The sequence below is a fragment of the Bubalus bubalis genome, chromosome 5 (assembly GCF_019923935.1).
Source record: "Bubalus bubalis isolate 160015118507 breed Murrah chromosome 5, NDDB_SH_1, whole genome shotgun sequence".
NCBI classification, from domain to species: domain Eukaryota; kingdom Metazoa; phylum Chordata; class Mammalia; order Artiodactyla; family Bovidae; genus Bubalus; species Bubalus bubalis.
In genome coordinates, this window is record NC_059161.1 from 33,551,246 (window position 1) to 33,577,210 (window position 25,965).

Here is a 25,965-nt window from a genome sequence, read left to right on the forward strand (position 1 = left end):
CATACTGTCACCCTACTTATTTAACTTATATGCACAGTACATCATGAGAAATGCTGGGTTGGATAAAGCACAAGCTGAAATCAAGATTCCTGGGAGAAATATCAGTAACCTCAGATATGCAGATGACACGACCCTTATGGCAGACAGCAAAGAACTGAAGAGCCTATTCATGAAAGTGAAAAAGGAGAGTGAAAAAGTTGCCTTAAAACTCAACATTCAAAAAACTAAGATCATGGCATCTGGTCCCATCACTTCATGGAAAATAGATGGGGAAACAATGGAAACTGTGACAGACTTTATTTTTGGGGCTCCAAAATCACTGCAGATGATGACTGTGGCCATGAAATTAAAAGATGCTTGCTCCTTGGAAGAAAAGTTATGACCAACCTAGACAGCTTATTAAAAGGCAAAGACATTACTTTGCCAACAAAAGTCCATCTAGTCAAAGCTATGGTTTTTCCAATAGTCATGTATGGATGTGAGAGCTGGACTATAAAGAAAGTTGAGCACCAAAGAATTGGTGCTTTTGAACTGTGTTGTTGGAGAAGACCTTTGAGAGTCCCTTGGACTGCAAGGAGATCCAACCAGTCCATCCTAAAGGAAATCAGTCCTGAATATTCATTGGAAGGACTGATGCTGAAGCTGAAACTCCAATACTTTGGCCACCTGATGCAAAGAACTAAGTCATTTGAAAAGACCCTGCTACTGGGAAAGATTAAAGGTGGGAGGAGAAGGGAATAACAGAGGATGAGATGGTTGGATGTCATCACCAACTCAATGGACATGAGTTTGAGTAAACTCCAGGAGTTGGTGATGGACAGGGAGGCCTGGTGTGCCACGGTCCATGGAGTTGCAAAGAGTCAGACATGACTGAGAGACTGAACTGAAACTAAAACCACCTGTATCAGCTAGCCCTTGGTGTGCAACAAACTGCTCCAAAACCAAACTGAACATTCATTGTCACTCATGGGTCTTCATGTCAACTGGGAAGTTCTGCTTGACTAATCAGGCTCCGCTCAGCCTGGCTGGCCTCTCCCATGATCTGGAGCCTCAGAGGGGCTGACTCATCTCTGCCCCACATGGTCTCACATCCTTCATTGAACTAGCATGGGTTTGCCCATATTGAGAGAGTCAATTCCTAGGTAGGTTGATAAGAAGTCCAGGGTTCTGGAGGAGGGGCGGGGGAGGAAGAGGAGGAAGAGGGGGAAGAGGGGGAAGAGGGGGAGGAGGGGGAGGAGGGGGAGGAGGAGAAAGGGATCTAGGGCTCTCAAGAAAAAAAAGGACAAATGTTCTTTTCTACATTGCTTTGTCTTAGCCAATATAACAATGTATCTTGTTCCAGGACATGTTTCTCCTTAACAAGAACCTTCTGACTAATTCTGTCATCTTAAAATTTATATTATGGGAGTGGGTCTGGTAAGATCTCTCTATTGTTCATTCTAATCTTGTTAACTTCAGATGTATGTTGTGGAAGTGGGTCTGAAAAAAGTATATAAGGCCTTGATAAGACTAGATAGGGGGGCATTCTCCATCCCATTTCTGATGTCTTGTCAGAAGCTTTCTCTGTCCCTTTTCTTACTTTAATAAAACTCTGCTACACAAAAGCTCTTGAGTGATCAAGCCTGGTCCCTGGTCCTGAAGCTAAATCTTTTTCTTTGGAGATCACAAATTGTTCACCATAAGCTATCAGTATGGAGGAGCAGGGTCCCAAGAGAAAGAATGGAGGCAGGCAAAACCTTCAGAAGCCTTGGTTTGGAACTAACAAATGTCATCTAAACACCTCATTCTTTTCATCAAAGCACGTCACAAGGACATCCAGATTCAGGGAAAAATATACTCTATCTACTCTATCTCTTGGCGGGAGGAGCTGCAGCCACATAACAAAGGGGTGTGGACACAAGAATTAATATCCAGTTTTGCCAACAACCTGCCTCAACTCTTGGGCTTCCCTGATGGCTCAGTGGGTAAAAAAAATCTGCCTGCAATGCAGTAGACACAGAAGACACTGGTTCAATACCTGGGTCCAGAAGATCCCCTGGAGGAGGAAATGGCAACCCACTCCAGTATTCTTGCCTGGAAAATCCTGTGGATAGAGGAGCCTGGCTGGCTAAAGTCCATGGGGCCACAAAGAGCTGGACACAACTGAGCAACTAAACAACCTCCCAAAACACCAAATGAGATGCTGTCAGCCTTTCTCCCAGCCTTCCACAAAGGGACCTGCAGACACTGCCCAGTGTACTGCCCACAAGGGGACAGAACACCCAAACCTTTGAGGGCTGTTGGACTTTGTCTTTGAGCTGATGCTAATCCCTGGAATCTTCCATCCATTGTGGCCTCAGTCAGAGGACAGATCAGGCTGGAGCGTGAGCCTGGGTCTTTACAGAGTGAAGCCAGTAGGTTATTTCTGTACTTCCCAAATATATGGTTGGAAGACACAAGCTTTGAGCTGGCACAATACTGCATTCTCAACCTGTGAGTGAGAGTTATTATGGTGGGAGGGGCAAGGTGCTTTCATTTCCTATCAAAATAGGAAATGAAAGCACCCATGCCTCCCTGGGAGAGATTCAGCTGTTGGGTCCCATCAAGACTCAAGAGTCTTCCTACATCCCCTACTGGACCTGCTGGACCCACACAGAAGATGCGCAGGTCCTGGCTTGTGACTAGACATCTTCACAAAGTTCCTCAGCTGGTGACTCCATCAAAGTCGCTGCTCCAGATGTGGTTTCCTGGCTGGAACACCTGACACTTGGCTACTGATGTGTTGGGTGCTTTTCTCCTCTGAACCTTGACAAAGGTGGCCATGCCATCCCACTGTCGTACGCAGAGCAATGTCAGCTCTCTGTCTTGGAATCCTAATTTCATGGCTGGATGCCTTCATCTCCCCCACACCCCACAGGACACCATGCTGGTCCACTACATTGATGACCCTGAGGGGAGAGGATCTTGGAGGAAAAACTCTTGGGCAGACACTCTGAAATCTTGCTAACACCCAGGTGAGCCAGAAGGGAGAAGACCAACCTCTGGAAAATTCAGGTTGTGTTTGGTTATCCCCTCCAAAGGTGAGGGGAGAGGGGAAAGATTGCCACACCTTCCAATTCATCACTGAAGAAAGGGCACAAGGTGCCCACACCTTGAGCAAAGAGATTTTCATGCCCCCTCTCTGAGTTGGGCCCAGAGCAGCAGGAGGCTGGTTGGCTGGTCTTGGCTGCAGCACAAGCAGCTTTGCCTCTTGGCATTTACGATCCTTAAGATCCAGCAGGGCTCCAAGTGTGGGCGACAGATGGGAGACTGTGTAGAGAATCAGAGCTCCCAGCCCCTGGGGTTTTGAATCAAAGTCACAGCCTCTGCATGGAGCAGCCATTCCCTTTGGAGACACAGTTCATCAGTTGCTCTCAGACCTAATGAACATTGTACTTCTAGTCCTGGGTCCCTAAGGAGCACTAATGGACCCACATGACTGGAGGGGACACAGTCCACCAGGCCACACCCTGGGCCAAGCCAAGTGGCAGCCCCCACCTAAGGCATATACAAGAGAGCAGGGCAAGCAGGCCCTGGAAACATACGAAATGGTACCAGGGAGTGACTCACGCTCCATTCACCTCCTCCAGTATCTTGGCCACCTCTCCCTCCACTCACCTCCATTGTTCCAGGGGTCTCCCTGTAACTGGCTGACTGAGGGACAAAGAACTCAAGCATGGCTTGCAGGCTCTGCATGAATCTCCCCAGCATCATCCATGAGCAGATGCCACCATACCACTCCACCCTGAGGTTGTGAGGAAAAGGGAAACCTTCCCAGAGGTGGGAACCCCAGCAACACAGTGATTTTCCAGTGAGTCCTGAAAGGAGCAATGAGAGGAGGTCTGCCCAGTGAATGTGAGGACTACTGGAAGGTTTGGCCATGTGGTCAAGGCCCGTGAAGAACTAGGTTGGAGGAGTAGTGGGGTTGGGGGGAAGCTTCTCAAAATGACCCAGAGTGATAGGCTGTCTGGTCACCATAGCAGAGGAGGCCCTCATAGCAGATGGACAAGCTGACGCACTGTGAACCTCTTTTCCCAGTCATCCTGTACCAGCTCAGTGGGCTCATGGAGGCAGGGTTGGAGATTCCAGCAGGAGCTCAGTGCCCTGCTCTCCCCTCCCCAAGGTAGCTCCACCCTCCCAGGAGCAGCAGACATAGCAACCAAGCCCCACAGAAGCACACACCCCAGGAGAGTCAGGTCCTTTGCATCAAAGGTGGGTAGACCAGTTGGCCCCACTGGAACAGGCATTTACCCAAGGTACAAGTCTGCTTTTTCTGCCATTCTATGGATTGGTGACTGTCTTCCACAGCATCTCACACAGAATTGTTCCTGGCAATCCCAGGAACAGACGGAGAAGGAAGCCAGTGGTGTGACACATGGAATCCACTGCTCTTTCCCTGCATCCATCACCCAGAAGCACTTGGCACTCAAGAAGAGTGGAGCATGGTAGAAAGATCCTAGAAAGACTTAGTTATAGGTGGAAGCCAACGATGAGTGAGGCTGCTGGCTGTCCTATCCAATGCAGTGCATACTCTGAACGAGCAAACCTCACATCATGCTCTTCCTCCCAGAGGCAGGACATCTGGGTCAGCCAGACAAGAGAGGTGTGCACTCAGTGACTCATTGCAAATAGGTTACATTCTAACTTCCCTTCTCCAAATCCTTCGACTCTGCTGTTTTAGGGATCTAGTGCCCAAGAGAAGACATACCCAGAGGACCCATCAGTGGAGATAACAAAGTGAAAGTGCCACCTGGCCATGTGGGGCTAAATGTGCCACTGGATCCACAGAGAACAATTTGGCTGCATTGATTAATCCTGAATATCAGGGGGAAATAGGGCAGCTTCCCTCAACAGGGGCAGAGTGACTATTCTGGGTCCCACATGATTTCAGGGACTGCTTCCTGTTATTGCAGCACCTCTGGATGGAGGTGATGGAGTCTACAGTAACCCCATACAGGTAGGACCACAAAGAGCCCAGACCCCGTGTGAATCCTTCAGGTTAAGAATCCAACTCCTCTGAGATGCTGAGGACAAAGAACATGGAATAAGCATTAGGAAAAAGTTATGAACATCACCATTGTGGCCCCTGGGCTTGTTGCATAAACAAGGCATGTGTCCTGGATTTCCTTTTTCCCCTCCCTTTGCCCTACTCCTGTGAACCAGTAGGTCGTAGGTGGCTGATTTTAACTTTGGGTGATGGGTGGGATCTGGTCTCTCCTTTCCAGACTGAGGACAGTTGCGGTTTTATAAGGGATGTTTAGGAGTTGAAGCTTGTGAAGCAGTAGGGATGGTGGATATTGGTTTCAAAGGGTGGTCTGCGAGGGCCTGTGCACTGGCCTGCTGGTGTCTGCTCCCACCTCCTTCTAGAGACCACTGGTTCTGCAGAGGCTGAAAGGTAAAACTACGTCTCTCAGGATTCCTTGCAGCCCAGGCTCCAGGTGCGGTATCTACAATCAGTGGGAGGCAATCCTGTAAGGAGGGACCAACTTCCTGATGAGAACTAAAATACTGCTGCCATATCAGTAAACAAAGGATGCTGCAGCCATCAAGCCCTCACATTACAGCCACCCAGATGGTGAGCCCTATGGGAACTCAGGATGGAAACAACATCTGCCATCTAGCAATTGACCACTGTAGCCCCGCCCCCACCAGCGGTGCAGCCAGAGGAGACTTGAGAAAGCACAAGACGTTGGCCCCATGTAGCTGAGACGCACACGAAGGGAAGGATTTCAATAAGCCCAGATTCTTGCATCTTCCTGTACATGTGTTGTGCTTAGTAGCTCAGTCATGTCCAACTCTTTCTTACCTCATGGACTGTAGTCCACCACATTTCTCTGTCCATTGGAATTCTCCAGGCAAGAAAACTAGAATGTGTTGCCATGCCCTTCTCCAGGGGGATCTTCCCAACCCAGGGATCGAACCTGGGTCTCCTTCATTGCAGGCAGATTCTTTACCATCTGAGCCACCGGGAAAGCCCTGTACATAGAGAAGTACAAAATTCCTTAACTTGAGATACCTGGTTTTCTTTTTTTTTAATATGTATTTATTTTGGCTGCGCTAGGTCTCAGTTACAGCATGTGAACTCTGAGTTGCGGCCTATGGGATCTAGTTCCTTGATCATGGATTGAACCCCCTGTACTGGGAGCACAGAGTCTTAGCCACTGGACCAACAGGGAAGTCCCTGGTTTTCTTTTATTAATGGTAATCTTTTGATGTTCCACTACCTAGTCTTTGTCGTAAAAACTCCTATATATCCTGGCTCCCCACCTCTCTTGCCCCTTCAGAACAGTTTTCTCAGCATTATCTGAGGAAACAGGCTTGAAGTCCTCAGGAGGTCCTCGGAAAGTCCACCAGAAAAGATGTACAAAGCAAATCGAGTGCTCTGCCCCCACTCTCACCCCTGCCCCACCCAGTCCTCACTGTGCACTGAGTCACTGTCACCTCCCCTGGCCCTGCCTAGAGAGTCAACAAGGCTGGGCAGGAGCCCAGGTCCCAGGGAACGGATGGAAGGAATACACTAGCGCTCATGGTCCATGACAGAAGCTATTCTGACATCCTTGGGAACACCGAGAGCCTAGGGGCCCTTCTTCAGATGAGATTTTCTTCAGACCAGAGATCTTGGCTGCATTAAGGACTTTCTCAGTTGGGTGGAAACACAATCCAGACTTGTTCAACCAACCCAGGGGACATTCTTGGCTCGAGTTAGTGACAGTCGCAGGATATGCTAAGACGGCTCCAACAGTGTCATCAGGACTCAGTTTCTCTCTGCGTCCTTTGGCTCTGCTCTCCTGCTGGCTTCATTCCCAGCAGGCTGACTCCTAGAGACTGTCGATGCTGTGAGCCTATGCTCCCCCAGCTTCAAGATCAGAACAACGTTTTCTCTTTTCAAACAATTCTAGCAAAAGTCCCAGGGCTGAAGCTTTTCAAATCAGTTTGTTTGAGTCAGCTTGGGTGGAGCATCCAGTTCCTTTGGGGAACCTGAAGGAAAACCCTCAGTGGTTAGGTCTGGGTGCCGTTCTTACTCCCAGAACAAGGTTATGAGGCAGGGAGAAGTGTCCAGACCATGTGACCCAGAACAGACAGAGTGAAGGATGTGTGCTAAGTAGCTTCAGGTGTCCGACTCTTTGTGACCCTATGGACTGTAACCTGCCAGGCTCCTCTGTCCCTGGGATTCTCCAGGCAAGGATACTAGAGTGGGTTGCAGTGCCCTCCTCCAGGGATCTTCCCAACCCAGGGATCGAAACTGCATCTCTTACGTCTCCTGCACTGGCAGGTGGGTTTTTACCACTACTGCCACCTGGGAAGCCCCAAATGAAGGCATAATCCCCAGTTAAAGAAAAACAGAAGAAGGAGAATGGATGCCAGACCAGCCAAAGACAGCCATGCCCCTCACTAGCTGCATTGGACCAGCGCTCCTTCAGTTGCTAGAAGCCAGATCATCAGGTTCTAGGAAGCAGGGGCAGAGCAATGAGGGCAGGACAGGAATCCCAAAGAACAACCCAGGCTGGAGGCCAACCAGAGTGGGACTGGCCCTCTGTGGCATATACAGCCAAGCTCGACTCCATGTCAAGTCCCAGCCCTTTAACCAGCTGTACGGAAAACACTCCATTGTTTGCAAAACCTGAAAATTCTACAGTGTTCAGCTGCTTGAAATGAACACTGCAGAGCCCACTCAGCTGTTAAAATGGCATTAAATAAAAGCTGCAGATGGGCTCCTGGTTCCCCAGCAGGAAGAAGAAAGCACCTCATCCTTCCAGGCCAAGATGCCTTTCCTGACCTACTCAGAGGTGGGCCTCCATCTCTCCCTCTCTTCCAAGTGTGGGTGTGGGTGAGTATGTAGCCACACCCCTGCTCTCATCCAACCCATCTTCTTCAATAGACTCCCTTTATCATAAAAGCTGGGCTTCCCTGGTGGCTCAGACAGTAAAGAATCGGCCTGCAATGCAGGAGAACGGAGTTTGATCCCTGGGTCAGGAAGATCCCCTAGAGAGAGGGATCCACTCCAGTATTCTTGCCTGGAGAATTTCAGGGACAGAGGAGCCTGGCGGGCTATAGTCCATGGGGTACAAATAGTCAGACATGACTGAGCTGCCATCTCCAAGTTACATCACCTTTTGTTAATCACAGAGAACTTTTGTGCCATGTGGCGCTCAGAGAAATCCTATAGAGAGTGGCAGTGGTAGTGGTGGTGACATGGCATGGTTAGGGGTAGGTGCCAGGGGTGTGGTGGGTGTCAGAGTGCTGGTGATGGGACTGATGACTGTAATGGGGTGGTAGTAATACAGCCGCCATGGTGGGCAGTGATGGTGGTGATGTTGATGGTGGAGTAACAGCTGGGAGGACACGTGATCATGGTGGTCCTGGTGTTATGCCCACTCTGCTGACTGTGACTTGAGACACTTCAAGCTCAAATGTTTTATTCAGGAGAGAGGAAAAGATTTTTAGAGACTGCCCTAGCAATCCAGCGGTTAAGACTTCACCTTCCAGTACAGGGGGTATGTGTTCAATCCCTGGTTGGAGACCTAGGGATCCTGGTTGCCTCACAGTCAAAAAAAAAAAAAAAAAAAAAAAGGAATGGAACAGAGGCAATGCTGTGGCAGTTCAATAAAGACTTTGAAAGGATGGTCCACATCAAAAAATAAAATAAATACTTTAAAAAAAGAACAGATTTTATTATCCCTACTCCAGCCCATCCGGCAAATACCCAGGTGGGACTACTCCAGGGGTGTTTAAACTACTTAGGAGCAAGTGTTATTTTGGCCATGCACTTCACAGGCTTCCTGAGTGACTGACACATGCAGAACCAGTTGTTTTTTTCCTTCTGGGAACTTACCCTGGGAACCCAGCCACCATGCCGTGAGGAAACCCTAGGCCTCTGTGTCTGTTTCCATGACTGGAGGAGACATAAACAGAGCAGAGTTTTAACCTGATCTTCCTGTATATCAGAAGCTCCTTAAAAGTCTGGAAGTGTTTGGAAAAAATAGGTCTAAGTATGTTTCTGGGACAGGAGTGCATGTGTATTGGTTATCTGCTGTTTTTGTTGTTTAGTCACTAAGTCATGTCTGACTTTTTTGCAGCCTCATAGACTGTAACCCATCAGGCTCCTCTGTCCATGGGATTTCCCATGTAAGAATACTGGAGTGGGTTGCCATTTCCTTCTCCAGGGGATCTTCCCAACTCTGGGGTCAAACCACGTCTCCTACATTGGCCAGCAGATTCTTTACCACTGAGCCACCAGAAAAGCTTGTATTAGTTATCTATTGCTACCTAATGCATCATCTAAGCTTAACAGCAAAAAACGTTTATTATCTCACAGTTTCTGTGGGTCAAGAATCAGAGGGTGGCTTACCTGGGTGGTTGTGGCTCAGAGTCTCTCATGAGATCAAGTGGTCAGCTGGAGAGGCAGACTCTGAAGGCTTTCCCGGGGCTGAAGACCCTTCCAAGGTGGTTCACTCACCTGGCTGTTGGCAGGAGGCCTCTAGTCCTGACTGACTTTGGGCCAGTGAGACATAGTTTTGCACCATAGGGACTTCTCCACAGGACTGCTTGAGCATCTTTCCAGCATGGCAGTTGGCCTCTCCCAGAGCAAGGGATCCAAGAGAGAACAGGGCAGGGGCTTCTCTGGCTGTCCAAGGCTAATACTCTGGGCTCCCACTGCAAGGGGCCCAGGTTCAATCCCTGGTCAGGGGACTAGGTCTCATACAGTTGCTGCAACTAAAGATCTCACATGCCACAATGAAAGATCGAAGATCCTTCCTGCCGCACCCAAGACCTGGTGCAGCCAAATTAATAAATAAATTTTAAAAAGAGAGAGAGCGCAAGGCAGAAGTCAGAATGACTTTTATGACCTAACCTCAGAAGCCGCACTCTCACTTCAACAATATCCTATTGTCTACACAGGATGGCTCTAGTCAGTGTGAGAGGGGACCACACAGGGCAAGAATATCGGGAGGTCCACATGGAGGCTGGCTACCAGAGCTTTCATCATTCTCAAAGAGGTCCTGACCCCCAAAAAGGTTAAGCATCTTTGAGTTCTTCAAATCTTCAGTGCAGGCATCTGTTGCTACTACTGATTGCTCCCTCTGCTTCCCTGGAAACCAGCAGGGAAAGTGATATGGCCAGAAATAGAAGAATCCATTTCCTTCTGATCTGTCCCATCTCCGGTAGGTGAATGAGAGTAGGGTGGAAGAGGGACAGGGGAAGGTTGCCCCTTGTTTTCCGCCTCTCCTACCAGCCCCATCACTGCCCCCAGAACAAGCCATCCACACACTTTCCACTGAGCCAGCTCGTCCCAGAGGAACTTCATGGTCCTCTGTCCCACAAGAACATCTCTGCCTTTTCAAGACAGGAAGTTTCAAAGCACAGATATGCAGGTGTCTGTCTGAAACACTCAGAGCAGCAGTCCCTGAGAGGAGAGGGACAGGCTCCATGGTGACAAGCATAGTTTGGAGGCTGATATGCCTGAATTCTGACACCAGCTCCAGAATGTGATGGCTGTGCCTGGGGTCAGTGCCTCAGCCTCCATGAGCCACCATGCCTGTCCTCACAGGACTGTTGAGGATCATTTTAATAGGAAGAATGAACTGTCGCTATGTGTCCAGGCCTGTAATAAGTACTTGACACTTCTCACCTCCTCTGGTCCGTGGTATCAGCCCCAATTTATAAGAGGGTAAAGTGAAGAGAGTCAGATTCTGCTTTAGGTCAGGTTTCCAAATAGCAGAGCCAGAAATGAAACCAGGGAAGGCTGATTCCAGACCCTGAGTCTTTAACCATCAAATGAGCCCTTAGGCTGGAATGAAGATAGTGGTGGTGTCGGCGATGATGGTGGTGGTGGTGATGCTGATGATATGTTGATTATGATGGTGACGATGATAATGGCGATGATACTGATGATGGTGATGGTGATAATGTTGGTAAGGGTGATGATGCTGTTTATGGTGACGGTGATGATGCTAGTGATGATGGTAGTGGTGAAGATGGTAATGATAATAATCACAGTGATGATACTGTTGCTGATATTTATGATCATGATCATGGTGATGGTGATGACAATGACAGTGATGTCAATGATGGTGATGATACTGATGATGGTGATGGTGATAATGTTGGTAAGGGTGATGATGCTGTTTATGGTGATGGTGATGATGCTAGTGATGATGGTAGTGGTGAAGATGGTAATGATAATCACAGTGATGATGCTGTTGCTGATATTTATGATCATGATCATGGTGATGGTGATGACAATGACAGTGATGTCAATGATGGTGATGATGTTAATCATGGTGATGAAACAGGGAAAGAGACAAGGTCCCAGGGACAGGGAGGGGCTCTTAGGCCAAAATGACAAGGAAGAGTTAGGGGACACGTAAAGCAGAAGGCCTACAAGGGTAACTGAACAAGGAGACTAAAGCCTGAACCCAGGGCTGAAAGGAATCTCTCCCAACACCAGAATGGAAAGGAACTGAATCTTGTCCAATTCTTCCATTTTCCAGATGATCAGACTGAGGCCTAGAAAGAAAAATCATTGGTCCGAGATCACTGTCCTGCATCCATACACAGGCCCAAGCCCCACCTCCCAGCTCCTAGTGACGAATCAAGCAACTCAGTCTCAGAGCCCTGGGCAGGAAGGAGACCCTCTCCACAATAAGCTGAGTGCCAAGATGGTACTGGGCTCCTGGAGGACTTCCATTCGTATCAGCTGAATTCCTTCAACTTAGAAAAAGTTCCCATATAGGTCAGAGGTCTGGAAGAATGTCAGGCATGTGGCCAACAGAGCACGCAGTCCTGCTTCTAAGAAAGGCTGATAGGTCCGTGGGGTTCCAGGAAGGCCCTGGCAGGATGCAGGCCAGGACAGAGTTTTTCCTGCCAACTGCAGGTACTGTCTCTGGGAGGGGCAAGTTGTGGGGCCAGCCCAACAGTCAGACCCTGGCCTCTGAGCCTGGCTGCTCTTCCAACCATAAGCAAACCCCTTGTAGAAGACCTCCCCAATTACAAAGAGGTGTCCCCAGGCTGCCAGGAAGCCAGCAGAAGCAGGGCCCCAAGTCTGAAGAGAAGATGCTTGGGCCCTGTGAGCCTGGAGGCTGGGGGTAGACAGAGCAGAAGCTCTGGGTTCCCTCAGCCAGACCTGCTCCATCCCGCTGCTCACTGTCCAGCCACCATCCTCGCTGCCACTGAGGAAGGCTGGGGACCTCGACAAGACTCGGCAGTGGATTCAGGCCAGGAAACCCTCTGGGGGGAAAGGGAGAGGGCTGGCTGCCCACAAGGCTCCCCTCCCTCCATCCCTTCCTCCCTGGCCCCCTGAGGCTAGCAGAGCTGACTGCTGCGGTGCCTGGCGTGAATCAACAGCACCACCATCAGCTGCCAGCTGGGAAATCCGCCCTCTGGCTCCACCGAGCCCCACACTTTGTAACAGGGGCTCAGTGTGCAACCCACTCCAGTACTTTTGCCTGGAAAATCCCATGGACAGAGGAGCCTGGTAGGCTACAGTCCATGGGGTCTCAAAGAGTCAGACACGACTGAGCGACTTCACTTCAGCAGCTACAAGTCAGCTCTGCCTCGGAAATCACAGACCTGAGAGAGAGAGAGAGCCTTCCAGACTGGATCTCAAGGCCAAGAGGGAGCCTAACAACCATGCCCGTCCTTCCCAGCTTAGGTGGGAGCAGCGAGGGCGGAGGGCAACAAGGGCAACGTGGGCCCAGCAGAGAATCTGGGCAGACAGACCCAGCCTGAGCAATAACAGTGAAAAGAATTAGGAACTCTGCCTGATGGCTCCGGGGCCAGCCTGGGCATGTATGCAGAGGGCAGGCTTCACTGGGGCATTTGGATATCTCTTTGTAGTGACTTTTGTCCACCCCTCTCCTTGGTTATAAATCCCCACTTGTTCATGCTGTATTCAGATGTTGTTTAGTCACTCAGTCATGCCTGACTCTTTGCGACCTCATAGATTATAGCCCTCCAGACTCCTATGTCCATGGGATTTCCCAGGCAAGAATACTGGAGTGGGTTTCTATTTCCTTCTCCAATCTCTCCTACTGCAAAACACCACTGCAGGTCCACACACCTATCTCATGCCCCCATCCCTCTTGAATGAAGTCTGTCTTACCATTCTTGAATAAATATCATCAGATAATTGTTTTTAACAAAATCTTTAGGAAGAAAGAATATGTGAAGGCACATCAAACCTAAAGTTTGCTTGGAAAGTCCTGAGTTCAGAAACAATTGTCTTCCCCTCCTACCCATCCTCTCAGAAGTTCACTTTCTCCCAATCAGCCCAGCCCTGAGTCCCTCTCTGCATGGGCATCAGGCAGCAGCAGCTTGGCAGGGCTGAGGCTGAGGGTGCAGAGGAAGGGACCGGGGATGTGCCAAGGCTGGGAGCATACGGTAGTCACGGGCTCTGTGGGGAGAGGGTCTATGGTCAGCCATGTCCTCTATGACAGGGGACGCATTCAGACCTCACTCAGTAGATAAAGGGAGCAGACAGCCGCTCTAAGAGTGTGGCTTCCAGAAAGAGCAGAGCACTCCTGGAAAGGACGGGTCCCAGAGCTGATAAGCGCACATTGGACCCCTGCTACAGCAGCCAACACCTGGCCACCTGCAGGTACAAAGGCCTTGGAATGCTCCAACCATGATCCCCACCGGGGCACAGAGACCCTTTTCTCCATGTCTTCTCGGAAACCCAGTGTGCCCACCGCCTGGAGTCTGCAGTGGGACGGCTGGCTGGTGTGATGCAGGAGAGTGCAGAGAAGGACAGCGGGGGACGTCAGCCCGCCAGGAATCACCTGATGTCTGGAAGATGCCACTCAAAGAGACAGATGCGGGAGTCCTGACAAAGAGGAGCCAGGAGGGTTTCCACAGTGACGGGCTCCCCAGAGAGGAAGACGGATGCACAGCCACGGAAAGGCAGCCTGCAGGTCACGCTGCTCTGGGTCCCCTCATTGTGTCCCAGACGCTCGGCTCCCTCTCTAGCCAGGGCTGCCTCCAGGCTGCGGGAGCCCCTGAGGCTGTCTGTCCTCCCTCGAAGATGCTGGCAAACCCTCGCCCCCTTGGTGCCCTGAGCCCAACCACCACTCAGGCTCCCGGGCTACCGCTGGGAGAGTCAAGTGGCCTGAGCCTCAGGGAACTGGGAGCCCCAGGTCTGAACCCAACAGGGTCAGGTCCTCCTCTTTTCCCGCAGTGCTCTCCCTTTCTCTGGGCTTGTAGCGGACTTCTTCCTCCCCTCTGCCCACAAGACAGGGTTGAGTCAGGCTGTGGCCATGACAAGGAAATGAGAAGCAGGGTCAAGAAAAGAAAGAGACAGGCATTATTGAGAAATGCAAATAAAATATACAATGAGATATCACCTCACACCTGTCATAATGGCCATGATTTTAAAAATCTACAAACAATAAGTGCTGGAGAAGGTATGGAGAAAAGGGAACCCTTTTGCACTCTTGGTGGGAATGTAAGTTGATACTGCCACTATTGGAGAACCATATGTGAGTGTGTGTGTGTGTGTTAGGAGATTCCTTAAAAAACTGGGAATAAAACTACCATATGATCCAACAATCCCACTACTAGGCATATACCCTGAGAAAAAAATAATTGAAAAAGACACATGTATCCCAATATTCATTGCAGCACTATTGACAATAGGTAGGACATGGAAGCAATGTAGATGTCCATCGACAGATGAATGGATAAAGAAGCTGTGGTACGTATATACAATGAAATATTACTCAGCCATAAAAAGGGACACATTTGAGTCCGTTCTAATGAGGTGGGTGAACCTAGAGTCTATTATACAGAGTGAAGTAAGTCAGAAGGAGAAAAACAAATATCATATATGAACGCATATATTTGAAATCTAGAGAGATGGTACTGATGAATCTGTTTGCAGCGCAGCATTGGAGACACAGACATAGAAAACAGACTTATGGACACAGGGCACTGGGGAAGGAGAGGGTGGGATGAATGGCGAGAGTAGCATAGAGACATATGCGCTACCATATGTCAAATAGACCACCAGTGAGAGCTCTATGACTCAGGGAACTCAAACCGGGACTCTGTGACAACCCAGAGGGGTGGGAGGGGGTGGGAAGTGGGAGGGAGGTACAAGAGGGAGGGACCACATGTACACCTATGGCTGATTCATGTGGATGTATGGCAGAAACCAACACAATATTGTAAAGCAAGTATCCTCCAATTAAAAATAAATAAATTAAGGGAGGAAAAAAAAGCCATGGGGCTGGTTATTGCCCTGACCCTTGGGTCCCTGAGTCTCACCCAGCATGGGTCTCCTCCCTGCTGTGAATAGCCATCCCCACTGTCACCAGGGCTCCTCCAATCAGCTCCAACACCCACTTCCTGGAGCTTATTCCAGCCTCAGCATGCCCTGTGCTTTCTGCCCTCCAGTTCTTCCTAAAAATGCAAAAGAAAAAAAAAAGCAAAGCCCGGCCCTACTGTGGGGTCCAGAGCTCTCCCTCTGTTTTGCACAAACCCTCTGAGGCTCTGGAGGCCCCAGGGTGTCATGAAGCCCCGCTGGTTAAGCCCCCTTTCCTGAAGGGTCTGCCCCACCCCCTCCTCCACCGCTCAGTAGGGAACCTCCGCCCACCTGCCTCACCTTCCTCGGGGCAGTGGGAGGACAGTCCTGAAGTCCTGAGGATGCAGTATTACCCAGCCCGTCTCTGTTGTGACTTCCTCAGGCACGGCTTTAGTGATCAGGTTTCAAGCACACACCCCCACGGAGAGCTTGGCCTGGGGAAAGTGAGGCTGCTCCTTGGGCTTTGTTTGATGTCTCATTTCAGGCCTCCCCAGGCTGCATCTGCTTGGGGCCCAGGAAGCTGAGTCTGGCTCATACCTGCCCAGCACCAGGGCTAAACTACACAGAACATCAACCCATTTCTTGAACTTGGGGTGGGCTGCTCTGTTCACACACACACACACACCCTCCTCCCCACCAGCATCAGAAGACCCTCCCTCAGGCTTTATCTACATTGGTACCAACTGGACACAGTATGGGGAAGGAGTAAGAGCTGTGCCAGGCCAACATAGCCAGGAAGCATCTCTGCTACAACCCAGCCTGCCAAGCTGGAGCAGGAATGCCCTGACCCCTGGTCCACCCTCGCCTCAGCCTCCATGTCCCTCACACCTCCCAGGAGCTGCTGCCCAAACCACCGGCACAGGCTTAGGTCCTGTGGTGGAGGTGCCCTGGGTGGAGGTGCCCACCAGCCCTCCAAGAAGTGAGGATGCTATATTCTTGGAAAGTGTATTAGTAGATCAGCCATTTCCAACTCTTTGCAATCCCATGGACTGTAGCACACCAGGCTTCTCTGTTCTTCACTATCTCCCAGAATTTGCTCAAATTCATGTCCATTGAGTCGGGGATGCCATCCAACCATCTCATCTTCTATCATCCCCTTCTCCTCCTGCCCTCAACCTTTCCCAGCATCAGGGTCTTTTCCAGTGAGTTGGCTCTTCGTATCAGCTGGCCAAAGTATTGGAACTTCAGCATCAGTCCTTCCAATGAACATTCAGTGTTAACTTCCTTTTGGATTGACTGGTTTGATCTCATTGCTGTCCAAGGGACTCTCAAGAGTCTTCTCCAGCACCACAGTTCGAAATCATCAATTCTTCGGTGCTTAGCCATCTTTATGGTCCAACTCTCACATCCATACATGGCTACTGGAAAAACCCACAAAATCCAAAGGTTACCAGTTCAGGAGGTAAAAATTCTCCCCCAAGAATGACCCACAGTGAGCCCATCAGTGGCCAACCCCTGGCATTTGCCTTTTTTATGAGCTTAATCATCAGCTTCCAAAAAGCAAAGTAGTAGAGTAGAGACCAGGAAGGAGACGTCACTCCATCCAAAGTGGCCTTGCAAGAAGGGGGCTGGGGAGCAGAGAAGGGGGCAGAAGGGGTTTATAATTTCCATGAGCTGAGCTTGTCTTAGAGCAATGAAAATAATATTATAAAAACTCCCTTCAGAAGCAAGCACGGTACTTTATTAAGTCTGAGCTGCTAATGTGCCTCAGTGGACCATCCAGCCCTTTGTGGCCAGTTTGGGCATAGCTGGGAGGATCTAAATCAGGGATTCCGAGTGCTGGGCAGAGACCCTGGGGACGGACAGCCCTCGGGCACTCTAGCTTGAGGCACCAGCCGACTCTCTTCTCCCGCCCACCCTGAGGAAAGGGGAGGGGGAATATCCTAGCTTTGAATTCATTTGATCGTCACCAGAATCCAATTTTCCTCCTGATGCGGAGGAAATCATAGGAAAATAATAAGACAGGCAAGCAGCAAGCAGGGAGTGATATGAGCACATTATTGGGGACAACTTCATCAGGCAGCTTGAGCAGAATGTAAATCACACTGCCTCCTGCCAAGCCGGCAACAACGGGAGACCCCGCCTTCCCCCATCAAGCCACCTGGGCCCCGGATCCCGCAGGTGCTGTGGGCCCGTGGGTCCAGTCTGGGCCCAGGGAGGCAGGGACACTCTAGGACTCCACGGTCACTTCCTGACAACCTTTTCTCTGAATTTCACTCTGGGGCCATGGTCAAAGGGAGCCCAACCAGGACCCTTTTGGACAGTTCAGAGCCCAAAGCTCTAAGGGCAAGTGTTTGAGGCATTTTGCTGCAAAGGTAGTTAGGACAGATTAATGGACTTGCGAGGGTCCTGAGAGCAGGGAAGGATGGCCCCTTGCAGGAACAGGGGAGCCTCCTGTGCGGAGGGGCAGCACTAGAAATAGGGATCACAGTCCCCTGGCCTCAGGGCAGCTCTGGGCAGCGCTGTGTTGGGCCTGGCAGGAAGGGGTGAGGGGCTGAGATGCCTGAGCGCAGAGTGGGGCTTCCTGCCCAGACGGTGCCCTGCTTGGTGACCAGACCAGGGAGGGGGCGGGAGGTGACCGACCACAGGCAGCAATTACTAGGCAAAGCTGGTCCTCCCAACACATTTACTCATTCCTTCTCTCCTTACAGTTCACAGCCTGTGGGGACCCGGGAGGAGCCCCTGCCTCGGGTGGGACTCAGGGCCGGGAGCTGAATCAGTGCTCGGCACCTTGGGGCAGAAGCAGGCTGCTGGGAACACTCTGTCTGACCAGCTGTTCGGATTCTGCCCAGAGCTCCTGGGCGCCAGGATCCACTTGGAGGTGGGACCGTGAGGGGAAGATGTCCTTCATGAGGGAGTCGCCTGTCTTCTGTCCCGTACACAAAGATTCATGGCTGGCAGTGGCGTAAATCCAGCCCCCGTGCCATTGCTCATTAACTGGCATATGTATTTATGGAAAAAAGGCCCCTCTAATTAAAGCTGTCACATTAGGGCTTTATGTATCTCACCCAGGCTGAATGCTGAGAGGGCCTTCACTGCCTGTGGAGCTGGCCTCGATGTTCATAGGAACCAGAGGGTGCGGGGACTGGCCATCCTCCTGTCCCCAGGGGTAACAAGTCCCCAGTGCCTGGACTCCAGGGGCAGCCCAGTCCCCAAAGAAGCTGCTTTCCCCGCTGCACCCTTGAGCCCCTCCCTGCTTTCTGCAGCAAGAGGCACGATGCCCCATGGCCCCTGGGCCTCCAGCTCCCTGGGTGCCACCCCTCCTGGCCCAGGACATGCCAGCTTCCCACCACATGGCCAAGCTAGATGATAAGCCCCCAGGGGTGGGCAGGACCTCAAGGTTTCCTCCCCATGGCATCCCTAGGGCCTCACCCATTTGTCCCCATAACTCTTGGGTGGAAGTGTTAGCTCACCCTAGCCCTGCCTGGGTCACCCTCTCCTGCCCACCACCACACATTCTCAGTACAAGCTCCCTCCTCCAGGGATACTCTGGCCCCACCTCTGCTCAGATCCCCATTGCCCTGTGCTCCCCATGAGCATCTCAGCTCCACGTCAGGAGTGAGTTTCACCCACTGCTACTGAGCAGCACGGAGCAAGGACGCGTCTGCCTCCCTTTCCTCAGCCCTAGTCACAGAGCATTCTTGGGATCACTGGAAGCTTCCCTGGAACAACCCCAGCAGAAACCAACATTGCAGACCACATCGTCCCCACCAAAGACTCCCCCTGTGGCAAGAGTTCACAAAGCCAGTTCCATCAACAGCCCCATACAGCTGCATCTTCCAAGAGTTCCTTTCCTACTTACCTGGCAGTTGCTTGACAGAGCATGAAGCAGGGCCACCAGTGTGACTTCAGAATCATGAGCAAAAAAGAAACGTTGCTGTTGTAAGCCGCTGAGTTTGGGGGATGTTTGTTTTGCAGCACTGTTTTAGCATGAAGCTGCCTAATACACCCCCTCTTCTTCCTACCATCTCTGAACCAGCTGAGATAAAGGGATCATCAGGCTGATGGAAACAAATGTCAGGTTTCTACTGATGAAGATGAGTTCAAGGTAATGGCTTAGGGGAGGGCAACACCAGCTTCCTGACACTCCCCAGACGTGGGTAGAATCATCAGCCTGTCCCAGGTAGAGACATGCCAACCAAAGTACAAGTTCACAGCAGGCTGGCAAGTCCCCGAGACAGAGGATGATGGGGACAAGCTGAGCTGCCCAGACCCAGGGCTCCTCCCAAAGTCTCCAGTCAAGGGTTCGCAACACTTTCCTGGGGAACCCCCACCCCAGAAGAGACAGAAACAGGGCCAACTGCATTGTTTGCAGGGCCCCCAGCAAAATGTCCTGGAGGAGAAAATGACAACCCACTCCAGTATTATTGCCTTGAACATCCTATGGACAGAGGAGTCTGACAGGCTACAGTCTATGGGGTCACAAAGATTCAGGCACAACTGAGCAGGCACTCCTGCCTGCAGCAAAATGAAAACATGGGGCCCCTTTTAGAAAATTATTAAAAATTTCAAGACAGCAATGGCAGGGCATTAACCAAGTATGGAGCCATCCTGAGCACAGGCCCCCACATGACTGCCTGTCACACTACCATGAGACCTTCCCAAGTGGGGGTGTCTCCACCACCATCACCACCATCACACACCCAGCCTGGGCTGGACAACGGCTGGTTGACTTTCTCCCTGCACAGAGCAGCTTCAGAACCATAGGCACTCAAAGGCCAAGACCCAGGTGATAGTTCAGAGTCTTGCCAACCTGGGTTTCAATCCCTGAACTTGAAAAAGATGGGCCTGTTCCTGTCTCCTTGGGCCAGGGATATATCCTCAAAGGATGGGGCCAGGAAGTCACCCCACTCCCAGCCAGTTAATGCTTCCTGCAGGTGTTGGGGACCCCGTTCAGCACCTCCCCCTATCTGAAAAGAGTCACAGGGATCAGAGGGCAGTGCTCCACTCCCCAGGCACCTTCTCCCAACTCCAGCCCCACACACTGGAGAAAGTTAATCAGAACCCCATTCAGGACACCCAGGAGTCTCCTGTGGCCTGATCCCTGAACAAAACCAGCCTCCCTCATCCAAGGTAAAAAACCCATAGACCCAGGGGGACAAATCTTTGCCAGGTTCCCAGTATCACGGTCCTGGGCATGTTCCACTTCCTCAACTGTTCTGCATGGAATATCTTAGTTACATTGTGAGTGAGCACCTGAAAATCACAGTTCCCAATCACATGTCATCTGCATGTGATTCCAGAGCTGTCCATCTAACTCTGATCCATATGTCTCATGCAAACCTAATTGTCTCTGCAGCTTTAGACAGTGATGCGTATCCACCCTCGGACACGTCTGGTTCATGGTAGCTGAGCAAAGTCCAGGCCTCATCCATAATCCTTAAGAAATATTATTATCCTAGGAAAATTATTCAGTTAATCTATTTTAATAACCCTGTGTAGGGCCCTTGATATACTGTAGTCTTTACAGGATTCATTTCAAAAATATTACCTGTCACTTTCCAACCAACTGAAGCAACAGGGAGGTGCCCAGCATGGTCTCTGAGAGGGGTGCCCATTCGTCAGCTTAATATGCCATAAAGAGCAGTGACATTGCTCCCCTCAGGGCATAAATCTCCTCGAGTCTCGGCAGGGCTTTAAGGGAGCAGGAAGGAAGAGCAGTGGGAGACTCCTGCCAACATCCAAGGCCCTTCCTTGCCCAAGGAGGGCACTGATGAGTGTCTATGCCTGGGGCCCACCTCACCTCTCCCAGCAGACCAACACCCAGGGAAGCCGGGGCCGGCCTCCATCAGCCTGCTGGCCTCACGTTCTGTAATCGAGGAGTGGTGACCTGGCTGTGGGCTACCCAGGTGGCTCAGTGCCGAAGAATCCGCCTGCTAAGCAGAAGATGCAAGTTCGATCCCTGGGTTGGGAAGATCCTCTGGAGAAAGAAAGAGCAACCCCCTCCAGTATTCTTGCCTGGAGAAGCCTGTGGACACAGGAGCCTGGTGGGCTACAGTTCTTGGGTCACAGAGTCGGACATGACTGAGCGATTGAACACAAATGCCAGACCTGGCTGCATAGACAAAGAGATGTATCTGGGATGGAAGGACAGCAGCTGGCCCATCAGCAGTCTCTGGGACATAGCTGTTAAATGAAGGAAGGAACCAACCAGCCATCTGACACAGCCTCCAGGAAGGGCCACAGGTACGCACTTGCTGGCCTTCAGGGTCGGGTGCCCAGGGAGACTGGCAGATGCTGAGACCGTGTTCCATTATCTACACATCCCATCATGCTAACACTCACCTCTATCTCTCCCCAGAGGCCCCAACCCATAGCTCCTGCAGCCTGTGGCACCAAGGACCAGCTGTCACAGCGGCAGCGTAAGCCCATGGGGTCTGGGAGAGGTCCTGGGGGCAGCTTCTAACTGCTGTCTAGCCCAGGCCTCCCTCAGGGCACCAACTTCAGATCTCTTCCAGGCCGTGCTGCTTCCAGAAATAAATCATTTCCAGCAGTGTCTGTTTCCAAATCTTCATTGATTTTTGTCTCTGTTTTCCCAGCTTCCTGTCACAACGGGGTATTCTGGGTGATGGATCAGAACTCACCCTGCACTAAGAGCCTCTTCAAAGTCGTCCGAAGCAGGACCCAGGCCCGGGGCTCCCGACAGTTTTGGGGAGGGGTTAGGAGACGGGGTAGTGTAGAGGCCTTTCCCCTTACTCCCCCAGGCAAAGGCATCATATGTGGGCCCCATGAGATGGGCTGCAAGGTCCACCTGACTCGGTTCCAAGTACCCCCTCTCACATGACCTTGGACAAGCCACCCAACCTCAGGGCCTCAGCAGCCTCACCTGCCAGCCCCAGGAGCCCAGGACCAAACACGACACAGCAGGCTGTGGTCCAGGGTGGCCTGGCCACTCATGGCATCAAGGACCACGCTCTCCACTCTTCTGTTCAGGCTGTGGCCTCTGCATCCCCAGCCCCCAGGAGGGAAGAGGAGCCTGCATCCTCTCCTGAGGGTACATGTCCCCCTCTTCCTGCTGGGAACAGCCCTGCCCACCCAGGCTCTCCCTCCCCTGCTGGGCAGGACTCCAAACACCTGGCACAGGATCTCCTCAATCCTACAGCACCCACAAGGCTGCAGTGCTGTTTTCCCATCTTACAGGGAAGGAAGTCAAGGCTCAGAGAGGTTAAGAGCTTGCTGACATCACCCAGTTGGTGAATGACAGGCACTGAGGGGCAGAGATCAGCTTAGAAGAAGACCATGCCACTTACGTCATGAAGTGCCCATCCAGGCTGGTGGACGAGAAGGCTGAGGCTCGGAGTGTTTGGCCAGTTGCCTGGGTGGGAGGTGGAAGGAGCAGGGGCAAGGGTCTCCCTCCTGGCTCCATCCTGGACCTTCCAAGCTGCTTCTCTGCTGCCAGGGAGCCTGCTGTGCAGGCTAGCCATGGGGATAGAAGGGGCAGTGGAGAGCAGGTGCTGCCCGGACCCGGGCAAGCAGGCCTGAGCATCTTCCCTGAGACCTGACTCACAATTCTGTCCTGACTCTAGAGAGAGAGGGCAGTCAGGACCCCCACAGACCCTGTCTGGGTACCCCAGACACAAGTCCAGAGAGTGGCAGTTACAGAGGCTTGGAGCTACTGGGAGGGAGTAAGGGGCTTCAAGCTGGCACCACCTGCCCCTAAGACCTCTAGTGAGTGATGAAGAAGACAGCGGAGGCCCAGCATCTCCTCCTGTTCAGGAAATGATCAAGCAGAGCAGACAGCACAAGACAGAGAGGAGGTGCCCAGCAAGGCGTGCAGGATGCAAGTTGTGGGGAGAACGGCCCATCAGCTCCCTCCTGGGCCCCAGAGCCCAGCTCTGCAGAGACGTAGTGACCAGAGTCCTCCCCAGAGGATGGGGGCAGTGGCCAGGCCCTGATTGGAGCCCTGAGGCCAGGTGGGCAGAGCCTCTAGGCCCCAGTTTTTCACTTCTGGTTCCCAAGGCGTCTTGTCTTATAGCTAACAGCTCAGCCACCGGTCCAGCACCTCACAGCCTGACTCAAACCAGAAAGAGACTCCAACATGGCAGGGGGTGGGGGTGAGGGTGCTGTGGCTTGGGGGTGCCAGGACAGAGACAGGCTAGGGGAGAGACATCACACTAGGGAGGGAGAGATAGAGACACAGCACGAGAGGCCCTTGCAGAGAGGAGCAGAGGGATGGGGGCAGATGGGGGAGCATAAGAGAGGAGACAGGTGCCCAGGTGGATGGGCTGGGCTGGGGACCTTTGACAAGGATGCCCCTGCAAGTCCAGGCCTCTCAGTTCATGACCAAGTGGGACAGTGAGTGGAGAGGCCAGGGCTGGGGTGGTGCTCAGGTTGAGTTTGGGTTAAACGCAAGACCCTGGTTAGAAGCGCCAAGCTCCCCCGTAGCCCAGCAGCCTCAAGGAAAGTTGTGAGATGGTGTTTGAGTCCCTCGGTTCTTCTCTTTGAGGATTATTTGGTAAATGAACGCCAAAGATGGGGGTGGGAGGAAGCGCTACAAAGGAAATCAAACAGAAGCAGCTTCCCAAGCGAGCACATTCATCACCAGAGATGACAGCCAGAAACTGAAAGGCTTTGTCCCAACTCGCGCTTCAGAGAGACACCAGCTGAGTGTCTACTACAAGCTTGGCCCTGGGGGCCAGCCAGCAGCACCTTGAAGATGTATCAGAGTCTCCTCACTACCTGGAGCTGAGATTCACCTGCCCTGTCAAGCTCCATCTCCAGTCTAATCGTTCAGTGTACTTAAACAGGAGTTGAGCCGTGGAAACAGCCAGGTGTGGAGTCCAGCCCCAAGGCCACAGAAGTGGAGCACAGAACCCAGGTCACCTCTGAGGCTGACAGTCCCTCTGCAGTGGTTGCCAAAAGCCCACCTGATCATCGCCCTATAGTGCCCTAACCAATCACCTAATGCCAACCTTCCAGCAGGAATATTCTTTGTCTTGAGGCTATAAAAGTTGGCTACTAACCCACTAAAAGCGTCAGGGCTCCCTTGAGCCAGCCCACTGTTCTAACAGTGTCTGGTTGATTCTCCCTGATCTGTTAGGAGGTTGGCCTGCTGCACTCTCAGTGCCCTGATGATCTCTGCTCCTTCTTCTTAATAAACTTACTCCCTTCTGAAATGTTCTGTGTCTGGAAGATCTTTTCCGACTCACATTCAGACTGCCACAACACCAGGCTCCATGACCAGCTGGCCCCGACTCACCCAGCAAGCCATCCAGGCAGCAGCACGCCCACTCCACACCCAGCTCCGGGCTGTTGGCACCTTCCAGCCCCTCGGCAGTCTGGAGGGATGTCCCTGCTGTTATCCGGCGGGAGGAGAGGGTTTAGTCCCAGCTCTACCTCTGGAGCACCGGGTCTGGCACCACTGGTGCCGGGACCTACAGGCTGAGCTCTGAAATCTTCCCCCACACTTGGCCGGTCAGTCTCCTGACCCTCCTGCAGCCCAGCTGTAAGTTCAGAAGGAAACATGGAGATGGTGGTGGGCCTGATGGACCCTCTGTCCAGCCCCGTTCAGTCACTGCTGGCAGCCTGCTGCAGACACCCTCAGGTCACCATCCAGTCTGCACAAGGCTGATCAGACCTCCAGGAGCAGCTGGGTGTGGATGAAGTTGGAAGGGGAGTGACCCGGCCTTGTCATTCTCAATGGCCCATCCCTGGGCATTTTCTCCTGCAGCCCAAGGGAGCCCGCTGACCACAGTGGAAAAGCCCGATGTCTCTCCCTCCCAAGACCCCTTCCCTTCCTCTGCTGGACACACCACCTCCCTCCAGTCTGAGAGCTGCGAGGCCCCACTGCACAGGAATGAGTCCTAGGAGCACTGGAGGGCTCGAGTTGTTGCTCAGTCACTAAGTCATGTCCAACTCTTTGCAACCCCATGAACTGCAGCATGCCAGGCTTCTCCTTCACTGTCTCCCAGAGTTTGCTCAAACTCACGTCCATTGAGTTGATGATGCCATACAACCATCTCATCCTCCGTTGTCCCCTTCTCCTCCTGCCCTTACTCTTTCCCAGCATCAGGGTCTTTTCCAATGAGTTCCACTAGGTGGCCAAAGTATTGGAGCTTCAGCTTCAGCATCAGTCCTTCCAATGAATATTCAGGGTTGGTTTCCTTTAGGATTGAATGGTTTGATCACATTGCTGTTCAGGTGACTCTCAAGAGTCTTCTGTAGCACCACAGTTCAAAAGCACCACCTCTTAGGCACTCAACCTTCTTTATGGTCCAACTCTCACATCTGTACATAAAAGTACTGGAGGCTTGAGACCAGCCTGCAAAAGTTTTGCAAATACACAGCCATCGGGATTCAGGAACCCAGAACTCCTCTTCACAGATTTATCAATACTTTGTATTTCCTTCCTGAAAAGGCCCAAAGGTCTAGGCTACAAGACTCAGGAAACCTATTTCTCAGAACCCATCTTGGCTTGTTGAGTGGGGGCCATCAGATTCCCCCGAGACCAGTGCCCCTTGAGATACTAGAGACCTTTGTTTTGTTCGTGGCATGAGAGGCGAACTGAGCTCAACTGGTGCTCCAAGAGGATTAACCCCACTGGCAACACACAGCTGGACCAGTAAGATCCAGCAACATTCCTGAGGATCCAGGGTTAAAAATATAAGGGTGCTTCTTGATGAAGTCAGTCATAGTGGGGCTGTGCCCGG